Genomic DNA, 10,066 nt, shown 5'->3' on the forward strand with positions numbered 1-10,066 from the left:
CAGTGGTAGTGGGCACACGGTCCAGGGGACAGAGGCCCTGGGAAAAAGGGGAACTGGAGGGCTGCTGTGCGACAGGGGGGGGACAGGCCCAGGGAACCCACTCTCCACGAGGCCCTCTCCTCCATCATGGGAGCATACCACCGCTCCCAGGAGACGATGGCGACGGTCCTGGCCAGGTTCCAGGAGATCCAGATACTGCAGGAGGAACAGTTTATGGGGTTCAGGGAAGAACTCAGAATCATCAGTTCCGCAATGGGCACCATCGTTGTGGCTCTCAATCAGATTGTCAGCACATTGCGGGACCATGTGGCACCACAAAGGGCCCCTGTCACTAGTATGGACCAAGAACAGGCTACCACCTCCGCCGGCGCTAGTGGACAGGAGGCCCCGACACAAGAACAACAGGCCACCAGAACCCCACCCCCTGCAGAAGGAGAACCACCCCGCAAGTGGTGCCTGAGATCTAGGAAGAAGACAGAGTAGGGTGCCAAGACCCCCGCCAGGAAAGGATACCCCCTGATTGTCATCCCACTGTCCCACATTGTCACCCTGTCCAACCTTAAACTGCCCCTGCTCCACCTTCCACAGGCATATGGACAATGCACCTGTGAGACTGAAAATCTGGACTCTGCCATGGACATTCCTCCACCATCACCCATCACCGAATTGCAACCATTTCCCAAAATTTTACACTTTAATAAACACACTTATTGCACAAAAATAATCTGGAGTCTGCCTGTATTTTTGAACAAATGTATTACACAGAACCGTGCCAAAATGTCCAGTTACATTGTGATGACAACATACCACTGTCACACAGCTGTAGTCCATGGGGAAACAAAGCAGAGGTCACGGAGTGGGGCCCACATCTCTGAAATTGGAAGGGAAAGACACAACTCAGTGAACAAACACTGGGTGGAAACTCAGACAGTAGAGAGGCAGGAGACTTTAAGTAAATGTAAATTCCGGTGTTGATTCTTACCTGTATGTTATTGAAAATACTGCTGTATTACTCTGTCCCTGTTGTCTGTGTCGTCCTCTTCGTCTTCCTCCTCTTCACTCTCCGCAGGCTCCACAGCTGCCACAACACCACCATCTGGACCATCCTCCTGCAGGAAAGGCACCTGGCGGCGCAAAGCCAGGTTGTGAAGCATACAGCAGGCCACGATGATATGGCACACCTTCTTTGGTGAGTACATTAGGGATCCACCTGTCATATGGAGGCACCTAAACCTGGCCTTCAGGAGGCCGAAGGTCCGCTCGATCACCCTCCTAGTAACCCCAAGGGCCTCATTGTACCGTTCCTCTGCCCTTGTCCTGGGATTCCTCACTGGGGTCAGTAGCCATGACAGGTTAGGGTAACCAGAGTCACCAATTAGCCACACACAGTGTCTCTGAAGTAGTTCCATCAGGTAAGGGATGCTGCTATTTCGCATGATGTACGCGTCATGCACTGACCCAGGGAACTTACATGGGAGATGTACTGGTCAGCCAAACAGACCACCTGGACATTCATGGAATGATAACTTTTTCTGTTCCTGTACACCTGTTCACTCGTGCTGGGGGGGACCAAAGCAACATGTGTCCCATTAATTGCACCAATGATGTTGGGAATATGTCCAAGCGCATAGAAATCACCCTTCACCGTAGCCAAATCGCCCACCTCAGGGAAAACAATGTAGCTCCGCATGTATTTCAACAGGGCAGACAACACTCTGGACAACACCTTGGAAAACATAGGCTGTGACATCCCTGATGAAATGGCCACTGTAGTTTAGAATTACCCACTTGCCAAGAAATGGAGTACTGACAGAACCTGCACTAGAGGGGGAATCCCTGTGGGTTGGCGGATGGGTGACATCAGGTCTGGCTCCAGTTGGGCACACAGTTCCTGTATAGTGGCTCTGTCAAGCCTGTATGTCAGTATGACATGTCTTTCTTCCATTGTCGACAGGTCCACCAGCGGTCTGTACACGGGAAGATTCCTGCATCTCCTCGCAAGTCCCAGCGGACGGTGCCTAGGAAGGACAACATGGAGCACAGAGTCAATCAACCCACAGGTACGTTCCCACAGCTTGCACAGTACACGATTCTCAATGCATTGAATGGCTTGTATGAGTGTTGATGCAAGGCCTAGGTATGTGTGACGCAGTAGATTTTAAGCCATGTGGGCCCTTGAAATGGCGGCTGCCTGACCTGTGAAGTGCGACAGTGGGATGTGAGGTCAATGCGCTGGCGTGGCACACCGTGGCGGGAGGCAGTCGAAGACCGCGGCGCAAAGCCACATTGGTTAACATTGAACCCTATGGGTCTCAGGAGCCAATGACGATGTGCGCCGGCGGACGCGGTACGCACCGCCGCGGGCGTGACCGCCATTTTCTATCTGCTTAATCACTCGATACCTGATTATCCACAGGAGAGGACCTATACTGCAAGTGCTGCTGTGACCTCGGTCTGGAAGAGACAATGGCTGCTGCGACTGGGGAAAGGGCCCCTGCCTTCACTTCTGAAGAATTGGAGAAACTCGTGGATGGGGAGGACCCCAGTATGCGCTACTCTACGGTCCTCCAGACCAACAGGTAAGTACACTGGGACCATGCTTTGTGGCCAATGCCTGGGTGGAGTGGGGTGAAGGAACGATGGTGGGGAGGGGAGCGAATGAGGCATGCATCAAACGACAGATGAGAGCATGTGCCACATGGCAAGAGTGGGGATGGGGGGCCACTCACATCGAGCATGCAGAAAATGATTGTTTATTTTTCTCCCCCTGTACATGTCACATAGGTCAGTGCCCATCAGAAAATCGACATTTGGCGTGCCATCGCCAAGGACGTCCGGACCCTGGGGGTCCACAACAGACGGGGCACCCACTGCCGCAAGAGGTGGGAGCACATCCGCCGCAGGAGCAGGAAGACCGCGGAGGCTCTGCTGCGGATGGCCTCCCAACATAGGAGGGGTGGCACTCGTCAATTGACCCCCCTGATGTCCCAGATCCTGGCGGTGGCCTACCCCGATTTGGATGGGCGCGTGAGGACATCACAGCAGACACAAGGGGGTGAGTACAAATACATTCTGCTGACTTTGCGCGCAGTGGAGGTGTCTGGGTGGGGGAGGAGGGCTGTGGCTAACCCTAGGCCAGGGCGATTTCCGTAGGCTAGGCCCCTCCGTTAGGCTTGGCCCTGTGCCCCCGCTCCCCACCTCTGTAGGTTGCCTAGTACACCTAATCATGGCCCTGTGTCACCTATGTGTGGATTGAGTAGTGTACCCCAAGTGCGCGGCGTAGTGCAGGGGGCTTCTGTGTCTGTCCTCTCCTCCAACTGTGTCGCCAATGCATGCACTCAACATGTCTTTCTTTCTCCTCCCCCCCCCCCCCTTTTTTGGTGATCTTCCTGTTCATGTGTGCATTAGCATCATCAGGCGGAGGAGAAGTGGCATCGGAGCACGAGGGAGCTGCATCTCACATGGCCATGGAGGGCCATGCAACCGACTCGGAGTTCACCAGTGAGACGGAGGGCGAGGGGAGCTCCACAGTGGGGACACGTGGTGACACCAGCGACGCAGACACGTCCTCGGAAGGGAGCTCCCTTGTGGTGGCGGCAACATCCGTGCCCACCGCAGCAACAGGTACAGCCGCCACCCAGCGCACCAGCTCCGCCCTCCCAGCAGCCCCTTAGCCTTCGCCCCGTGCCCGCTCACCCAGGAAGGTGGGCATCTCCTTCGCCCAGGGCACCTCAGGCCCTGCCCCAGTTACCCCTGCTGCCCTCAGTGAGGAGGTCATTGACCTCCTGAGGACGCTCATTGTTGGGCAGTCTACCCTTTTGAATGCCATCCAGGGTGTAGAAAGGGAGGTGCACCGGAGAAAAGCATACCTGGAGGGCATTCATTCGGGTCAGGCTGCCCATCAGCGATCTTTCAACGCTCTGGCCTCAGCACTGACGGCAGCCTTTGTCCCTGTCTCCTGCCTCCCTCCTCCAACTTCCTCAACCCAGTCCCACTCCCCTGTACCTCTGCCTATCCCAGACACACCTACAGACCAGCCTGCACACACCTCTACACCCAAGGGAAGCTCATCCAGACATAAGCACCACACATCACACAAGCATTCACCCAAGCAACAGCCACATGCAGACATGCCAACAGCCACTGCCTCCTCTGTGTCCCCCTCCTCCTCGTCTCCCTCCTCCCTCCTTGTGACGTCTCCACTCACACTTGCATGCACAACATCATCAGCCACTACGACTATCACCAGCACACCCACCAGAACACTCCGCACACGTGCAGTCACCACCCCCACTACCATTTACACGTCCCCTGTGTCCTCTCCCAGTGTGTCTGTCACCCCCTCTTCCAAACCACACAAACGCAGGCAGCCACCCACCCAACAGCCATCCACCTCACGACAGCCTCCAGCACAAGCACCTGCACCCAAAGACACCAGACTTGACTCACCTACAACCACATCCTCTTCCTCCACTCCCATACCCACTACACCTACCCTTCCCACTGCTCCAAAAAAGTTTTTCATGTCCAAAATTAACCTCTTTCCATCACCTGACCCACCCCCTCTATCTCATAAGACTCCAACCAGCACCTCAGCCACCACAAAACCTGGACCTACAAGGACAATAGTCCAAGGATTTTGGAGTCCAACACCTTCAAGGCCAGCTACTTCGTCTAGCAGTAAAGATACAGCCAGCCCACCCCCTGGAAAGAAAGCCAAAAAAGCCAGTGCCCAGCGCGAGAGGCCAGAGACAGCAGGCCCCAAGGGCACTACCCTGGCACCGTCAGGAAGTGGGGTGCCACCTGGCACACTGACAAAGGGAGGAAAGGGCCACAGAGGAGCAGGGAAGGGTGGCAAGGGCAGCACGCCCGGCAAGTCCGGCAGCAGGCGAGCTGCCCAGGAGGGCCCCACCAGCCCCATTCCAGGGGTGAAGGAGGACACCCACGGGCCCGGGACGGCAGCACAGGAGGGCCCCGCAAGCGAGAAGACAGATGTGCACGAAGGGCACGGCAGCCACATGTCAGGTGGCGAGTGAGATCCATGTCGTGGCCGGATCTGGTGCCCTGGAGACACATGTCAAGCACCGCTGAACAGGGCCCTTCAAGTCAAGCACCGCTGAACAGGGCACCGCCGTCTCAAGAACCGCTGAACAGGGCCCTTCAAGACAAGCACCGCTGAACAGGGCATCGCCGTCTCAAGAACCGCTGAACAGGGCCCTTCAAGACAAGCACCGCTGAACAGGGCACCGCTGAACAGGGCACCGCCGTCTCAAGAACCGCTGAACAGGGCCCTTCAAGACAAGCACCGCTGAACAGGGCACCGCCGTCTCAAGAACCGCTGAACAGGGCCCTTCAAGACAAGCACCGCTGTACAGGGCACCGCCGTCTCAAGAACCGCTGAACAGGGCCCTTCAAGACAAGCACCGCTGAACACGGCACCTCTGAACAGGGCACCGCAGTCTCAAGAACCGCTGAACAGGGCCCGTCAAGACAAGCACCGCTGAACAGGGCACCGCCGTCTCAAGAACCGCTGAACAGGGCCCTTCAAGACAAGCACCGCTGTACAGGGCACCGCCGTCTCAAGAACCGCTGAACAGGGCCCTTCAAGTCAAGCACCGCTCCGCTGGGCCCTTCAAGTCAAGCACTGCTCCGCTGGGCACCGTCGTCTCTGCACCGCTCCGCTGGGCCCTTCAAGTCAAGCACCGCTCCGCTGGGCACCGCCGTCTCTGCACCGCTCCGCTGGGCCCTTCAAGTCAAGCACCGCTCCGCTGGGCACCGCCGTCTCTGCACCGCTCCGCTGGGCCCTTCAAGTCAAGCACCGCTCCGCTGGGCACCGCCGATTCTGCACCGCTCCGCTGGGCCCTTCAAGTCAAGCACCGCTGGACAGGACACCGCAGTCTCATGCACCGCTGGCCCATTGGCAGAAGGGGCAGGGCCGGATCTGTGTCGGGCAGGGCTGCACGAAGCACTCTGGGCACCATGCCTCCTCCAGAACCAGTGGAGTCTGTAATCCACTTGATTGACTGTGGCTTTGCACTCCCCAGGATGGCACAGTGGGCAATCCACCCACTGTAGAGACTTGTGAGACTGTGGCTTTGCACTCCCCAGGATGGCACAGTGGGCAATCCACCCACTGTAGAGACTTGTGAGACTGTGGCTTTGCACTCCCCAGGATGGCACAGTGGGCAATCCACCCACTGTCTGGACTTGATTGACTGTGGCTTTGCACTCCCCAGGATGGCACAGTGGGCAATCCACCCACTGTCTGGACTTGTGAGACTGTCGCTTTGCACTCCCCAGGATTGAACAGTGGGCATGGAGGCCCCTTGTGGATCTGGCGTCGTGGACTCATCTGGCTGAGGTGCCCCCCCTTCCCTTCCCCCTGAGGTGCCTGTAGTTTTGCTATCTGATGCCCCTGCAGTGTTCTCTCCAATGGATTCGGGTATCGTGTGTGGGCTTTGCCCATGTGTTTAGGCCCATTGGCCCACGAACAATGGCCGATACCCAATTTGCACAGGACAATTTACATTTGTATATATAGTTATAGATGTTGGATATATTTTTTAACTTAGCCGTTCAATATACTTCAAAATTCATGAACAATTTATTTTGTCTTTGCATTCTTCCGGGGGGTTTGGGGGGTGTCACTCTGAGTTGTTGCTCTGCATTGATGTGTATGTAGTTGTGGGTGAGGGTGAGGGTGGGTGTGTCGCGTATGTGTGCCCGTAATTTTTTGCCTCCCCTGTGTCGTAGGTGCAGTACTCACCGGTGTCTTCTGCGCCGGCGTTCGTGCTCCTGGTAGAGGAGCAGGAAGACAATAGCTGGTAGGATGTGTAGTTCGGGTTCCATGCTGTCCAGATTCCTCGTGGAGTGTGTAGAGGTGAGCGTTTTCCGTTCGTAATGTCTGTTTCCGCCGTGTTTTTATCGGCGGGGCTACCGCCCCGGAAAAGGTGGCAGATTGGTGGGTTGTGATAGGGTGGGCGGTACATTGGCTCCCGCCTGTCTGTTGGCGGTGACCGCTGCGCTGTTTGTCCCGCCGTGGCGGTCGGAGTGTTAAAGTGGCGGTCTCTGTTGGCGGTTCCCGCCAGGGTCAGAATTCCATTCTTTTTACCGCCTGACTGTTGGCGGGTTGGCCGCTGCTTTAACACCGACCGCCAGGGTTGGAATGACCCCCTTAGTGTATCTATGTCACTCATCTTCAAATTTTTACACAGATTGGAAAAGTGCCTTTATTTTCCAGTAATACCTATTTCATTTTGTTGTTTAAACAATTTCTTTAGTTTCAGTTTCTTTATAAGCTGAAAAAGATCGATTCTTGTTTGTACATAATCAAAATCACTGCTGGGACAAAATTCAAATCCTAAATCAAAACGTGTAATTCTTAATTAGTTAGTTCTTTGTTGGAAAAGTTGACTATATTTTGATTGACCCCTGCCACTATTGTCCAGTTTTCTAGCCCTTCTTTTTCTCATGGGTTTTTTTCTTGTTGGCATCTGGGTTTTTTCCATATTTACATTTCTTATTCAACAATGCGTTGTGTCATAGGCTATTCCGGCTTAAACAAGGGGAAATGACTGGGGGTACATCTGTGCATACATTACCACATTAAAATCAGATGAATTAAAATGGAAGAAACAAAAGCAGGATTATAAATAACAGTCCTGCCAACTCACACGGTGACACCATATGTCACACGATTTCGTCTCCCTTCACACAGTCACCAGGTGAGGAGCTGAAATCACACGGTGGCAGGGAAAACATAAGCGTTAAGCAGCCGGTGTCCATAATAAGATTGAAATAACCCCAGGACGTCAGCCACGGCCTCGATGATCCTCTGTTTTTTTTAAATGTTTTGGGAGGGAGTGGGGGGCATGGTGAGGGGCAGAGTGAGCTAACATTACAGTGCTGCAGTTCTTTCTGAGGTACGAAGAAAGGAATATAATAATTAAAGCCTTGTTTGACGGGCCGTAAAAAGTAGTCGCACTGATAAAAAGCAGTTAGGAGCTTCAAAACCAGAAAAAAGGTATTGGTGTGACAGAGCAGGGGCAGGCAGAAGGAACAAATCCATGTAGTTTGGATAAAAAGAACAGTCCTTTCAGCACTGATGAGAAGTCACTCAGAGGTTCAACAGCAGAAAAAGAAAGGGGCAGCAGGGAGAGAGACAAGGAACTATCCCACGAGGGAACGGGAGGGAGAAATCAAGGACAGAGGAAAGATGAAGGGAGTTGACACATAACGTAAAGGGGGCAGTAGGGACAGTGACAAGGAAATGCCACAGAAGGGTAAGAAGCGGGGGAATGACTGAGCAAGGAGGGAAGGGTAATCCTGAGTAACGAGGATCAACACATAGGGGAAACATGGAAGATTTGACAGCGGGTGAAGTGGGGGAGAGTAACGCGTAGGGGTACACAAGGGGAAGCACATTGATTGGCTGAGTAGGAAGAGGCTGGTAGATGTAGAACAGACTCTAATGCATTGCATATTTTCCATTGAAGGTGAAACAATAAACCGAAACCCAATAGAATTCAGTGACAGAGAAATATTCCGCTTGCTTGAACCAAGATGTAACTGGCAAAGTCCCAAATCAATTGCTGAAAGAGGCTGGTCCAAAAAAGTCAATGGTTTTAACTGGTGGAGGCAAAGCCCACTCTTTGCATATTGTAAGCAAGAGGTGTGTTATACTGCTGCATTTACAACCCAGACCCAAAACACAGTTTCCAATGGAAATATGGCAGAGGGTTGTGGTATCGAGATGCTTAGTGTAAAACTGACTTCTGTCTACACCATTAAACTAAAAAAATGCTATCAAGTTTACTTTCTCTATGCTATATTCAAGAACAAGGAAAATGTCCTTAGTAGTAGTAGTAACAAGATATATTTGATCAATTATTGTTTTTTTGCTGTCCTTCCCATAATTTAGCTTGACCTTTGCATTTTGAAAACTTTTTTTACCTTATGAATGTTTTTCACAAAAGCTGTAGTCTTTGTAATTGAGATGGATGGCTAACAATAGCATACCCGTCATTTACATATTAGTAATAATCCGCTTTTCCTGTGAAAATACAGATGTTTTTTGTCCACGGGAACAAATTTGTGATATGATATGAGGTCCAAATAAATCAGCATTACTTTGGGGGATGTCAGTTATTCGCAACTTATAGCACTACCCTAGATCAGGATCTCTGTGGCTTAAGGCAAACATAGCTGCTAAATGGAGAAAGAAGAGAATGTAGTCCCTCTATAGACGGCCGCCAAATCAAGTTATCTCCACTAGATTTAATAGTCTAGAAAGAAAGAGTGCATTCAACTGCACCGTCTTCTAAATAATTGTTTGGGCAACATGAAAAACAATTTAAGTGGCTATTTATTGAGCAGACTGAGTAGGGATCAAGATGTGCCAATCATTTCCTTACACAGTTTTTGCAGAGGTTTCTTACCATCTGGTATGCCTGATTAGGAATTGGCACAGATTCAACACCCTATACACCCACTCGGTGCTCAGTTTGGGATAGAAAACACAAGCGAACAGTAACAAACACTGGAAAATCAGGTAGGTCTGCTTTTATACGTGTAAACACATTCAAATCCAAGCACTAACAAATGAACAAATTCTCACAGAATATTTGTGCACTGTGTATCTACGCCTTCTATGTCTGTGCCCAGTGTGTGGACTGGTGAAACAAACGGAGGCTGTTTACAAATTAAAATCAGTAACTATACAACATAAAATAGTCTCCCTTGGTGTGCCTGGACTCAAATATAAAAATGTGGGGATCACATCTCATGAACTCGACAGATAGGCCACATTTCCTTGTTTGCGCTTGGTGCACCTTCTAAAGGAAAGTGTGACATATTAGCTGGGTACAGCAAATTCATGTGAAAAACAGAGAAGCTTTAAAGCAGTGTTTCACTGTGAAGGCGGCAACCCAGCTGCACTTTTAAGGGGGATTAGAGAATCCCTTAACGGAGGTGCAGTGAGTGACTACACCCTCCTGGAAGGGGATGTTTTGCCCCCAGGCAATTGATCGCACACCCTCTGGCGATATCGCTGGTGAAATATGTGCGC

Source organism: Pleurodeles waltl, chromosome 5 (genome assembly GCF_031143425.1).
Source record: "Pleurodeles waltl isolate 20211129_DDA chromosome 5, aPleWal1.hap1.20221129, whole genome shotgun sequence".
Lineage (NCBI taxonomy): Eukaryota > Metazoa > Chordata > Amphibia > Caudata > Salamandridae > Pleurodeles > Pleurodeles waltl.